Source organism: Plodia interpunctella, chromosome 13, assembly GCF_027563975.2.
Source record: "Plodia interpunctella isolate USDA-ARS_2022_Savannah chromosome 13, ilPloInte3.2, whole genome shotgun sequence".
In the NCBI taxonomy this organism is placed as follows: domain Eukaryota; kingdom Metazoa; phylum Arthropoda; class Insecta; order Lepidoptera; family Pyralidae; genus Plodia; species Plodia interpunctella.
In genome coordinates, this window is record NC_071306.1 from 3,224,862 (window position 1) to 3,238,958 (window position 14,097).

At 33.5% G+C, this 14,097-nt stretch overlaps 1 protein-coding gene across 1 annotated transcript in view; it reads left to right on the forward strand.

Annotated features, from left to right (window-relative positions):
- The first annotated feature begins 8,657 nt into the window (after positions 1-8,657).
- Pgant9 (Polypeptide N-Acetylgalactosaminyltransferase 9) overlaps positions 8,658-14,097 on the forward strand; it is a 183,416-nt gene continuing 177,976 nt past the window's right edge. Inside the window, exon 1 of the mRNA XM_053754119.2 lies at positions 8,658-8,922. The gene's annotated coding sequence lies outside the window, so the exon portion shown is untranslated. The remainder of the gene's footprint in view (positions 8,923-14,097) is intronic.

Here is a 14,097-nt window from a genome sequence, read left to right on the forward strand (position 1 = left end):
TGTACTTAATTTGTGTTGTCCCAAAACAACAGGGGTCGTTATCAATGACGTCATTAATTTTGCACATCGCTTTCACGTTCACATTTCTATTGTATGTGTACATGTGAATGAACATATATAATGAGGTGTTCCCGCCCTAGAGTAAGGCCAGGTAAGGTATACGTTTGTATGGATGTTAGTCTGTAAGTTATTATAAAGGCCATTAGCATGTAAACCAATATTGTATCGTTTACTTTGTTACGTTGCCTATAAAGGATTTATTATTATAGCCTGGATGTCGTAGGCAACTAAGGGATACATAGCCTAATCAGCTGATAAGCAACAATATTCCCGAAGAAGGATTCCCACAGCCAAATGTATTAAATTGTAAGGTATATTTTTTATCTATTCCGGATTTCGCAGCCTCACAGCGCCGAATTTGATAGACACTTATACTTATGGAGACTAGTTAGATCATTTTATGCATTTTATCTACAAATGGCATAAAAAATTAAAAATTCCATAAAAATGGGTCTCTATAATATAAAATATTTTATCGTAAATGAATGTTAAAACAAAAACTGCTAAACTGTTCTCCAGTTAAATAATAAGTAATTAGCAAAGTTTTTAACCGTAGGCAGGTACTAAAATAACCTTATAAGCAATTTCTCAAAAACTTTACCCGAAGTCTTCATGTTAAGTTACCATAAAATATTTTAGGATTTATGAAAATCATAAAGATATTTTAGTCATTTTCGTACTCCAATATTAATGCGTATCGGAGCTTTGGTTTAATAAGAGTGTTGATTTTCATGCCGATGTCGCATAAGACCTACCTATGGGGCATTTAGGTAAGTCCAAAGATCGCCAAAAAACGTTTTTTGTAATAACTTGGGAAACTTAGGATCAATGATTTCATTGATGATTCTATATTTGTGAGGCGCATTAAAATAACATTTCGTCCGTTTGCCTATTACAACTTTTTTTTATAAATCTGTTACTTGACTTTTAAATTGCTAATGCCATGACTCTAGTATATGTACTTAAAATACTAGTTACTTTGTAAATGGTCACAAATTTGTGGCAACATCCCTACTAATGTCATTACAAATTGTTCAACAATAGCACTTCATATAGTGATGTGATAGTGGGATCGGTAACTGTAACCGATATCTGTAGATGTACTCGTAATAACAATTAATAAAAGACAGACAATATACAAATCCATTATTTTATCATTAGATTCCATTTATGATTACTTGTTGCATTGTTTTTTTGTAATTGTTTGTATAAAAATTATAATAATATTTGTAAATATAAAAACTATCCACAAATTGATAACCTGTTGTTTAAGGTAAGTTTAATTATTTTTTTTATTTAACAAAACCAAAAGCGTTACAATTTTTGTAGGTATATACATTAAACACACTCAAAATAGGGTCAATAGGGTTTTTGTTTAAAACGAAAAAATAATGAATATCGATGACATCCCTAATGCAATATGCATATTTGTGTTCGATGAATTTGGCTGAATGCTGTACGCATTGGAAATTAAGCCTCTCGATAACTCCACTGAGTGAATCATGTAAATGAAATTAGCGAACATTCTGCGGCCGGGTGTATTGGACCAATCATGTTGAACATTCGGTGGTGAATTAGTGGGAAGTTAGACAGGAATTGAAAATATACATTACTAGCTTTTGCCCGCGGCTTCGCCCGCGTAATTTTCCTAGGTAAAAAGTACCCTATGTCCTTTTCCATACTTTTAAACTTTTGTACATGTAGTATGCAAAATTTCAAGAAGATTGGTTGAAAAAACAATCGAACTTATTTTCGCAATTATATAGTTAGGATAGGATTAGGAGGGATTTTTTTCAAGGAAAAGTAGGGCTTTTTTTCTTAGATACGTATAAATTTGGAATAAGGAAATTTGAAGAGGATTTGGTTGAGGGACATATGTCTAGAAATATCAAAATCAAGCATGCATTATCCGCATCATTCGACCATGTGTCAGTTACTCAATTCCACAACTGTTTCACTCGCCGAAAGTAATCGGAAATATATAAAATCCCAACCCTAAAAGATTTCTATCCCAACCCTATCATCTTGACGGTTGGCACTCAACTACAGTTCGTTTTCATGTATTGACCGGACTACGCTATGAAGCCGTCCCGTGGGATAAATAATGTCTGAAACAATTAGACAAAAAATATTTGAATTATAAAATTTAGTAGTCCAACACATTTTATAAGTAAAATTAATTTTGTGAACGTCAAGAAAATAAGTTTCTACCTTCTCCTTTTAGATCTTCATCTCATTTGCTTACAAATAGGTAAAATACAGTCATAACGATAACTTCCCAATTTACCTAGTCGGTTCAACTGTATTTGCATTCAACACACCCCAGACGGTTGTCGGAAATGTTAGCAAATGAAAATTAATTGTCAGCGAAATAATTTCCTATGTTTCAGCCGGTGCGGCGGCGTCAAGAAATTATATTATGTGTTCGCATGTTTGTTTGTAAATATTTGTCCTCGAAGGAAATTGCAGCCATATTAGATTTTAAAAGCAATTTTAGCTGAATGTATTAAGGTGAGTTGGGTGAATATAAGAACGAAAATTTGTTTTAGTTTTATGTCGAAAGATGTGTGTAAATATTTTCCCTTTTGTAGTATTAAGAGTTGGAGTTTTCTTCTTCTTAATATGTTGACTCTGGATATTGATATTTCTCTTATCTACTGATAAACCCATATTCGCTTCGCTTTAAGATTTTAATCTTTGAAAAACTGATAATAGACGTAAACATAAGCTTTGAGTGTACCCAGAGAGGTTGGCTGTAATTCCAATCAATATGTATTACAGTAAATTTAAAAATTGTTTGTCAACATCACTGGAAATCGCTGGCTCTAGTTGAACGTACAAAGTCAATATATCACGTCTTGCAATTTCACAGTTGTCGTCTCATGTTCTGATCGCGCTCGTCTTATTACGATACACCTGAGATGGAGTATACCAGCTCTACTATGGTGATCAATCGAGTGTGCAGTGAGATTTCCACACATACCTGAGACATGATGACGACAGCGGACTCTAGACTTATGAATTTACTCAACCGATTTTCTTGAAATTTTACTTACATATAGTAAATTTCTTTGTTAATTTTCACGCTCTATTTACTTTAAACAAATTTACTTTCGCATTTATATTATTAGTTAGAATAGGATTACGATACACTTGAGATGGCGTGTGCCTACTATAGTAATCAATCGAGTGTGCAGTTAGATTTCCACAAAACCTAAGACACGATGATAACAGCGTAGGTACTCTAGGCTTAACATGACCATAGCTTGACGAAGAAAAGCCTTCAGATAAGAGAATAATATTTGATTTACGATACATCTGAATTGACGTGTCCCAGCTTTACCATAGAAGTCAACTTTACTATGGGCTACTACGTTTACCTGCTGACGAGGAAACTGGAACTTTCAGATGGAAGAGAGAGGAAGATATTATATTAAATATAATAACTATAAATACAGTTTGATAACTACAATAAATTGTAAAAATCCCCATTATTAAATCGGTGGATGTCATTTAAAGGGACTAATGGATAAAACTCTTCAACAGCTACAACAACAGCATTCCCAAGGATGATTGAGATCAGGTCGGCGGTTGGTAAAATGACAACCAAATCTTCAAAATGGTAAGGCATTGTATACGCTGACGGCGGCCTTCGACAACCTGACAGCCCCGAAATAAACGGGAACATACGAGGATGAGAGAGAGAGAACGGATAGGCAACAACAGCATTTCTAAAGAGGTTTGATGTGGGTCAGACAATTGATCATGAAACCAAGCTGATTAATTCAAATGTTTATTTGTCGAGAAAAAGAGAATATGATCAGTTGAAAAAGAGGTTGAGAAAATGCAGTAAATAAATGGTAGGAGCTACACAAAAGCGACACGTTGCAGCAGTTGCAGTGAAATTTCAGTTAAAGTAAACTATCACGAGGATCCAGATGTTTACACACAACTAGCGTTATCTGAAACGTAATCTTACTTTGAATCCTGGAATGCTAATGACGTGCCCCGGGGAACTGAAGTATTATTTATATTATTATTACTAGCTGTGTTTCACTCCTGTGGAAATTTCGGAGTAAAAAGAACCTTATGTGTTAGTCCAAGTTATATTCTACCCGTGTACCAATTTTATAATAATCCGCGCAATAGATTTTCTGTGAAAGAGTAACAAACATACACATAATATACACATACACATAAATTTCGCATTTATAATACTTGGGGATTTCTGGATAAAAAGTGTCATAAAAAGTGTCGTCTTATTTCAGGTTATATTCTACCCGTGTACCAAATTTTGACTTAAATGGTGACTAAATTAAACGTTATAATTTTAACATAAATCAAATATTATAAATCTCAACCACAAAAACAATCCGATCTTAACGTACCCGTCTCCGCGCCAAACTAGCCTCTCTCATGATACGGAAACCAACACATTACAAACCATCGTTACTTGAACCGGGATTAGTTCGAAAATATCTCTTTAATTCCCTGAAGATAAGGGGTTGCGGGGTCTAATTGTAGTGGATGGTAAATACGTTCGGATTTTTATGTACAGTAACTGTACTAAATATTCCGTATCAGAGTGTTCCTGTCATACATACAGCAGTTTAAAGCTGCAACTTCATATGTTCGCGTTGGCAATGCTTTGTTATTTCTATTTCTGTTTAAGTTGCTCTTTCTACTAGTTCTGTCCAGATAAAAGGATTTAATTAAAGTTTGTTGCTTCTAACTTTAGTCTTTTTAATTGTAACTGTCATTCTATTTCAGTTTAACGAGCAACACTGTACCACAGTCATGTTATTATATGAAAAGAATTGACATTTTTCTGTATTAAAATTTAAATGTGTATCCCCGTTTGAGATAAAACATGAAGACTCACTTTTTCATTTTCAAATCTTCACGGACACATAATCGAAATGCCACTAATAATAAATATGCGATACTTAGTTTGTATACGAGTAGGAGTCTGCAATTATTTGTTTTGTTACTCAGTCGCGAAAAATCTATTTAGTGGTTTTCGATGAAATTATTTTATACTGAAAATTCCACGGAAGCAAAGTTTTAGGACGCATCAAGGTGTAATATTAAAAGGGTAGAAATATTTATTTGTTTTTAAAATTTTAATATGTATATAATGATAATAAAAAATTATTTCATTCAAAATTTAAACAACCATATCGAGTTAGTTACAAATCTTACTAGTATTAGTGTTTTAAATGCAAGTGAATTTTTTTTTTCCCCAAGAGATAACTTTCCCCGTAAGTAGTATTAGTATTTGTGCGGAGCCCGAAACATTTTAATGTTGTAATTTTAAAAGGTTTCGGGCTCCACAGCCGTAAATAGGACATAAGAAGATGAGAGAACGATATCTGTTGACTTTACCTAACAGTTGACTTTACTAGCTTTAAGTTTACTTACTCCTAAATGTATTTTATACGCCATAAATAACACAACAGTAAGTTTGCTCAGTATGTTCGACCGTGTAGATCTATATCGTAAAACACATTTTACTCTTCGATTCAACTTTCCTCGTAGACCAATAAAACAGAATTCGCATTCGACTGGAAAAAATACTTTCTTGCTTTATGGCCGCATCGCGTGACTAAAAATACAGTAGAAAATCGATGAAAATAAAGCGCTTTAAGCGCTTATCTCGGATTCATAGTGATTTGCATCTCACACGACTCCGCTTTATTAAGCTGTTGAAGGGCTTAGATGCCGTAATGTTAATGTAAGCCGTTAGTGCATGAAACGCCTGCCACTCTAGTCTAATGTATATGTTTATGAATATACAGCTTTGGCTTTGTCATTGGGGTTTGCTTTAGTGGACTTATGTACTTATAGTTTATAACAACTAGGGAAAAATCACGCTCACAACGATCGAGTTCAATTATTTATTTTTATTGTTTTTAGAGTTGAGACCAAACACCAGTTGGGAATTTGGAAAAAAAAAATTGAGTTGGTGGTCAAGTCGGCGATTCCTACGTGTATAGTATTAATATTTATTATTAAGTATTACAATTTTTAAGATTACGATTTTGAGGTTGAAATTAAACAAATTTTAGAAGTACTTCTAAAATTTATTTTATAATATTATTATTATTTTATGATAAAAATATAAAGGAATTATATATTACCTACTTAATATGATTCTTTATTTCTTTACTTATCATTCAATTTTTCATTTAATTTTTACAGCTTACAAGTCTAAACTTGAATTGTATTTTGCTTTAAATTCTTTCGCGGACCACTAAAAACTAAAATTATAAAATTTAATAGCGAACGTGTTAACAACCTCAGTGAAAACTCAAATGGAAAGGTTTTTAAAATCCAACATGAAATATTTTAATTAAGGCGACATAATCTGTGGAGTTTATCAAAAAACTACGTTGTTGAACAAGGGAGGCGCCACGTGATCGGGAGATCGCGACTAGCGGACGCGGTTTGCAGACAGGGACGGCTCCAGCCCATGTAGTGCCCTTGTCAATCGATAACCTGGCGCCCCCTTGCATTAAAATGCGCCGCAAAATAGAAGAGATACTCTAACTTAGAGGCGCGTTCCTTAAAAGCGCATTATATAGTGCAAGGGCTGCGGTTCAGTGCGATGCAATAAAGCAGCCCCTGTAGACGAAGAAAGAATCAAGGTTCTACTTGTCTTTCTCTCTCTCTCCTTTTATTTTCCTGCTTAGGAATATAACTAAAAAATAATAAAAAAATTGAAAACGATTCACATATTTTCTTGAGCAAGGAATAGTTTCCAAAATCAATCATTCATGAAATTTATATTACTACAGTACAGATTAATTATTTTAATGTCAGATAGTAAAACGAATTCTTGTCTTTGTTAAAATTTGAAAAATTGTAATGACAGCGCGACCGCCGTGGTTGAAACGCTCTGAGAAACAATACCCCGACTGGTCACTGACGTTGGACGTGATCGCGAACACCGTCGATCGTGCCAGTGTGTCATCTCCCTACGAGTACTGGCAACTGTAATTGCAATTCTTCCATGCACCATTATGTTGAGGCAATAGCGGTGGATTTCCAATGAATTTAGATAAGTTGATGTGCAGACTGTACCCACTTCTTAGAATTTCATTAAAGTTATCTGGCACGAACTGCATTTTAACAAAGTTGGGCCGTTAGTCACCTCGAGTGAGCACGTTATGTGGTAATATATTATAGCAATCATTTAACACTTGCGTTTCATTATTTAAAATTTTGCTGAAAATACTTAATTCAAAAAATATAATTATTTGTACAACTTATCTTCTGTTTGTCAGATTTTATTCAAGTCATCTAAAATAATCTGAAATGATTTTAATTTTATATCTAAGTGTCACAAAAAACTACGTTAGTTCCCCTTATAAAAATTAAATGTAAGTCAAATAATATCATAACAGTCAGCAAAATAACTTCATAATGTTTTACTTTACCGAAGGCTTTATAAGTATGGTAAGAAAAGCATTTAAGATTTCAACCAATTAAAATAAAACAAATTTTACCAATCCTGCAGAATACGAGAAAAAAGAAAGGATGAAAGATGTTAATTTTTTGAGAGAAAATCACGCGGGCGAAGATGCGTACAAACGCTAGTAATTTTTGATTAGCCCTGTGAACTCGGACCCCCGCGCGGGGTACTTTCTAAATCCATGTGTGAACTAGACAATTCAACAATGGCAGATATTTTTCATAATTTTCAAGAAACGAGGTTTTTATCTAACCGTTTAACCTTCAGCCAACTGGATCATTGAAAGGCCTTTTCATACTATACAGAACCGATTATAAATTTGATTTTTAACGATGGTGCTTTCATCATTAGTTTATTTAATTAAAAAAACTTGAAAAAAAACTTTATTTAGCAGCAGCTTTATTTATATCTAGCAGCTCCGCGCGCCCCCTTTCTAAATCTATCTATGAAGCAGTTAGATATAAATGACACAAACTCAGAAAGGAACACAAAACGCACAGATATTTTTATTATTATTATTTGCCCACACTGAGTTTTGGGATAAGGGATGGCAAAGTGTTGATAAAATCAAAAACCTGATCAAAGTTTATTTGACCTATTTTCTTTGTAATTGAAATGCAAAGGCACAGTCGAAAAGGTTCGTTGTTGAGCTTTTTCGATGTTTTTTTTGGCAAACAGACCACCAGGCCCACGAAAGAGAAAGAGGTTACCGCCGCCTATGGACTGATTATTGCAAAGCAGGGAAAATAATTCTTATCTATTTGTATTTTTGGTTTGTAGGTTAGCATCGCGGAACAATCAAATGCTGGACCCAGTTTATCTTATTTTTCTATTTTCACTTTTTTAAACACCAACTCTTAATTCTGGTAGTAGGTACCTACTTATTGGTTCAAAGACGTAATAAGTAGGTACAGTATGTATATATTGTAAACACCAGATGACTTACAAATTAAAATTACTTAATATCGTGGTTCGATATAAATAGGTAAAAGAAAATGACCGGTTAACTAAATTAAAAGTACAAGTGGTGTGAAATGGCCACTTTTCGCATGCGCTATTGGAGAATTCATATCGCGCACGCGCGCCTTCCATGGCATTAAACAAATGACAGTTTTGACACCCGCGGGGGCACAACTAACCAATTATTTTACTAAAATATCGTCTTATTTATAGATTTTATCTACTCCATAAGGCGAATAATAACACCAAAGGCAACACGGACCATTAATAAACATCTATCCGAGGATTTTTTAACGATCGTGAATTAAATTTATAGGTTAGGTACAGGATAGTGTTTATATTTGTAAATAAATATTGTTTTTTTGTGTAAGTGCTGTGCGTATTTGATTGTTGGTGTGTAGTGGGGGTTGTCTACAGTGATTTTAAAGGTAAGTGGCCTATTTTAAAAGCCTGTGACGTTCCTTAAGGGGTAGACCTTTGTAAGAAGCAGACTACAGATTGACCTCTATCTAGGGTTCCCGTGGAAATATGATTAACAAGTTCCTTGATGGCTATTAGCATTCGTTATATTATATCACGAATCATATATTATATGAAATAAATATGACATATATTTTTTTTATTTGGATGATAAATATAAGTTGAATTGTGATAATTATTAATATATTTTAAATTTATTACATGTCGGCAATGCGCCGGTGATGATCTGTATCAGGTCGTCGGTGTCCATTGGCTAAAGTCTTTGCTTACCATCAGTCAACCCGCATGCTCGTGTGTCCAATATGCTTTAAAATTAAGCGGACTTAAAGCTTAGTTATTTATATTATTTTAACATTAGGTATTGTATATTGTGAATCTTTGAGGCAACTTTTTTTCCGGTAAATTATTTTTTCTTGGGAATTTGCGGGATTGGTACTTTGTATTCTCACTATCAAGGGAAACTGATCATTTTGGAAACTACTTCTAAAATAATATAGATCGAAATGAATAATCCCAACCATATGACCGGGGATTGAACCCGGGACCTCTCGGTTCAGAGGCAAGCACTTTACCACTGCGCCACCGAGGTCGACATATATATAGCAATCTTTATTTCATCAAAAATATATAGATAAATAAAGTGGGAGATAGGGTGGACGAAGAAGAAGAAATAAAAAAATACGTAGGGTGCTTTTCTCGTGCTTCGATATCTGTGAATTTTCTACTCAAAGTAAGTGCTGATGTCTGCAAAGCTTCATCCCCTTATAAAAATTAATGTACCCGTTATATCAAGAGGAATCGCGAGTCCTCTCCGAGTAGTCTAGACGTTTTTTTTTTATGTCAAGTTCAAGTTTCATTAATTTATGATTTAAATCTTTTGACATCCAGACGGGAGGTCGCCACCCTGTGTTTGTTTCACATCAGGTGGAATATCGGACTTTGCACTTCAAGTGTGATATTTTTGTTTCCACAGTGCCAATCCTGTTAAAGATATATAAAGACTAGCCTTTGGCCACGGCTTCGCCCGCGTAAATTTCCTACGGGAACAGTTATTTTTTCGAGATTAATGATATTATGTCCTTCTCGGTATTTCAAACTACATGTACCTATGCAAAATTTCAAGAAGAGTGGTTGAGCAGGGTGATACGGTAACAAACTAACAAATTTACTTTCGCATGACATTAGTTTAGTGCCTTTGAGTACCTATGAAGCCGAGTTCAACTCATATGCAAATTTTCCACTAAAGTGAGAATTATCGGCAATTGTCAGAAATAGACGTGTGTGACAGCACAATAGACGGCACTAATTATATTAACAGCATCAGAGCGACAGGTTTATTAAGACGATGGAAAGTTATGAAATTGTCGGTATACCTAGAGGATAGATACAATTAGGGTTGAAGTCATTGTTTAAATTTAAATATATTCAGTACATATAACAATAATTTGTGTTTAAAAATTAAGTGAATTTTTAATAAGAATAAAAAAAAAGAATTAAAATGTATATAATAAATATGTAAATAATAAATGTAGTATGTATGAGTTTAATTTGAATATTTAACTTTCAATTAGAAGATTTAATTTTAGTGAAAAATTAGTTTAAAATTATTTAAATTTTTGATTACAATAAGCATAATGTTTGAAACAAACCGACAATTTTGAATTTAGGTTCAAATTAAGTAAAAAACACCAGCGCGCAAATTTAAAAGAACTAGCGCCAATTTTTCTCGAATTAAGTAATAAGTAAGGGAATTCCCTAATTTATCTTCTGAAATTTAACCTTATTCACGCTATTTGAAAAACGAACGTATTTACTCTACACGTATGTGTTTGGGTTATTGGATTACAACATCTTACCAAATTTCACCTGATTTGGTTCAGTAGGTTCGGAGCAAATTGGCTGTGAAAGACAGATGGACAAACAGACGCACGGGTCCCGTTTTTTGATTTTTTTTGTACGAAACCCTAAAATATCAACTTGGAAGCCCACACGTTCAGCAATATCACACGACAATCAATACTAAAATAGTATTCGTTAATGATTCATGAGCTGTTTCCGTTTTACGAATCAAATTTCAGTTATAATGTGGCTCTAAATATAAATCAGCTTTCAGGTACTCCAGACTGATAGAATATGTAGATATATATAATTGTCTGATATGAAATAAGGGTTAGTATCAGATGGTAAAGATATCAGAATGGCTAAGTAACACAAAGCACATAATATCAAAAGGACTACGAAACGTATTTCATGTCCATAATAAAAATTGCATTTTAAGTGGCATCGTTATTGAGCGTGATTTCTTTTGACTGTTAGATGAAAGTTATATTATTATGTCCAGTAAAAGTCGATCTATTTTTTAAACCTGAAACCTGCGTACTGGTTGATATTTTATATTCGCTATTGTGTATATTAGTACTACTTGCCACTAGGTCGTAAAAGTCGTGTAAAATGCCTTTAGGCAATTAGAATAATATCTGACAGCAAAGTTAGCATTTTGTTATCACACATTTTCAAAATAAGGAAAGAGTTGATCGTTGGCAGAAAATGTTATGTCAGGCGATTTCTACAATCTAATAAAGAAGAATAAAAATGGACTTGAAAAAGAAATTGGCAAATAATTTTAATTAAGTGCCTATTTACCGTGAACATTTCCAATTAATTATTTAACGTAAGTTTATTTCCATTAAAATTCATACTCGCTGGAAAAATTGGCCGTATTTATGCGAAGTCTGGCCCCATTGAAATTTGGCAATGTTATTTCGATTGAGTATTTTAATTATGACACAATTATAATCGGTTCTTTGCTAGTTAAAATATTTAATTTCGACATCATTTCGTGTTGAATATAATATATTATTTAAGTTAATGGCTATTAACTTAAGTAATTACAAAGGAACCCCAAAATAAGCAATCTTAATGAAGATATCATTATAAGCTATCATTTATAATCATCATATTTTGGACCTTCTAAATAACATTCTGTTATCAATATTCGGCCACAATTGCAACGCAATTTTGCCTTTACACAGTATATGTTATTTCTTGGTACGGTTCTCGCCCTAGTTTTAAAACAGCTCCACTCGTCGATGTCGTATGTGACGATTAAGGGATAAAAGCTGATAAATGAAAGTCTTGAAATAGGATATTGATAGTCTTTATTTTCATCATAGCTGAACTTAATATCATCACAAATGCATTGAATCCCTTAAAAACCTATAGCAAATAACACTCCATTGGGTTGTCAGCTCGAGGAAGCATTTTTAGCACTTGCTATTATTATGCGCATGAATTTTCCATGAATAAGAGAATTCCCTAGACGTCCCATTTTCGTATACGACTGTTCAAGTGTTCAGATGACGTTTAGTAATATTTAACTGACGTAAATCATGCTACATTTTACTCTCAGTTGATTTTGAATTTTTCGCTTTTGTTTTGTTCCATTAGGAAATAGTTTTATAGTGGGACCTGGGGTATGAACTTGTGCTCAGCTACAATGAATGATGCACAAACATCATGGTGTTTATTTCTGCTGCCTCCCTGCTGCTTCAGTCCCGCGTATCGTCACATTTTTTTTGTTTGTTACACAAATTTGTTAGAGAAATGGCATTGTGGCGGCGGCGTCACCTCTTTGCGTTTTCGTTTTGTGCAACATTCTGAATCCAAACCGCGTTGAAGGCACGTTGGATACAATTATACTTGCCTACTTCCAAACTCTTCTTGTGAGGTCTTCGTCTTATAACAAGGTTCTGTGATTCCTAGAGCCACTTTTCCACAATTTTGTGAGGATTTGCATAATAAATCTAACCAATTAAGCTATCAGCAGATGCTACACGAACCAACTAGCTCGCTGCGATTGCGTTAGCCGTCTTAGCAACTTTATCCATTCGGTTTGTGTACTCTTGCCGGCGCGAGACGGGAATTTTAACACCCGCTTAAGGTGACAAGGCTAATAGCTGAAATATAATAGTTAATTTATTTATTAATATTATTATTTCAAGTGAAAACATACTTATATACAAATAATGACCATAATGCTAAAAGTATTCTCTTCCAGCTAACCATTAGGACAAACAGAAAAAAAATAGGCGGCGCAATAAAAGTAACACAATATAATAATAACTAGTTCAGTACATGTAATATTTACCTAAATAGTCAATATGAAATTACAAATTCGAGTTTTTCTCGATATTTAAAAAATAAATATAAACACCAAAAATTGCCCTTCCAGTTTTGCAAGTTCTGGCTCTGTCTGCCTGTAAGAGATATTGCCGTGACATTATAATATAATTACTGTAGTTTATATTCGTAATGTAATAAGATATAATTAACCCCTAATAACAACCAGTAATAAATAATAATATTTTACGTATTAGTCTCTCAAGGCAGTTTTAGTGCATGAAGTTAATACAAGTTTTTTAAATTATATTTTTTCATACTCATAGCTTTGATATTTTGCTGCAGCGGATGCGAAGGCTAATCTTGATGCTATTTTGTTACATCGTGCAAACTCGAATCTTCCACTATAGCAGCTAATAGGACCCAACACATTTTATCTCGAAACTTTCCTTGAGCAACGTCCCATCATCGCCTTAACGTAAATTTAATACGACGAAAATTTCGTTCCTGTAATATTCTTGTAGCTTTGTTTATTTATTGTCCGTGCTGGAGAACTAATTAATACCAACACGAATTAATTAATACTTGAGATAGAATTGAGATCGAGTGCCAGGATTTATTTTGTTTGAATACCCGTTTGTTATATAAGCAACGTCTTGAATATAACGAGCGAAAAATAATGATATTTAGACAAAGACCTAGCTACGCAATAGTTGATTAAAATGAGAAATTAGTTTTTCTTTTCTTAGAATGTCGATTTGTTGATGTTGCCAGCGCATTTATCCGTGGTGTTTTTTTATATATTGTATATATGTGTGTCTTCTTCACCTGCACTTTGTAAGTCGATAGTAGAATTAGTATTAGGTTAATTGTTGACACCAATAAGTGATGTATATCATCCTAAGTTGAGTGAATGAATTAACTCTTTATTGTACAGTACACCATAATAACAAAGAAACAGAGAATACAATTACCGAATTACAATTGCGCAATCGCTAAGAAAT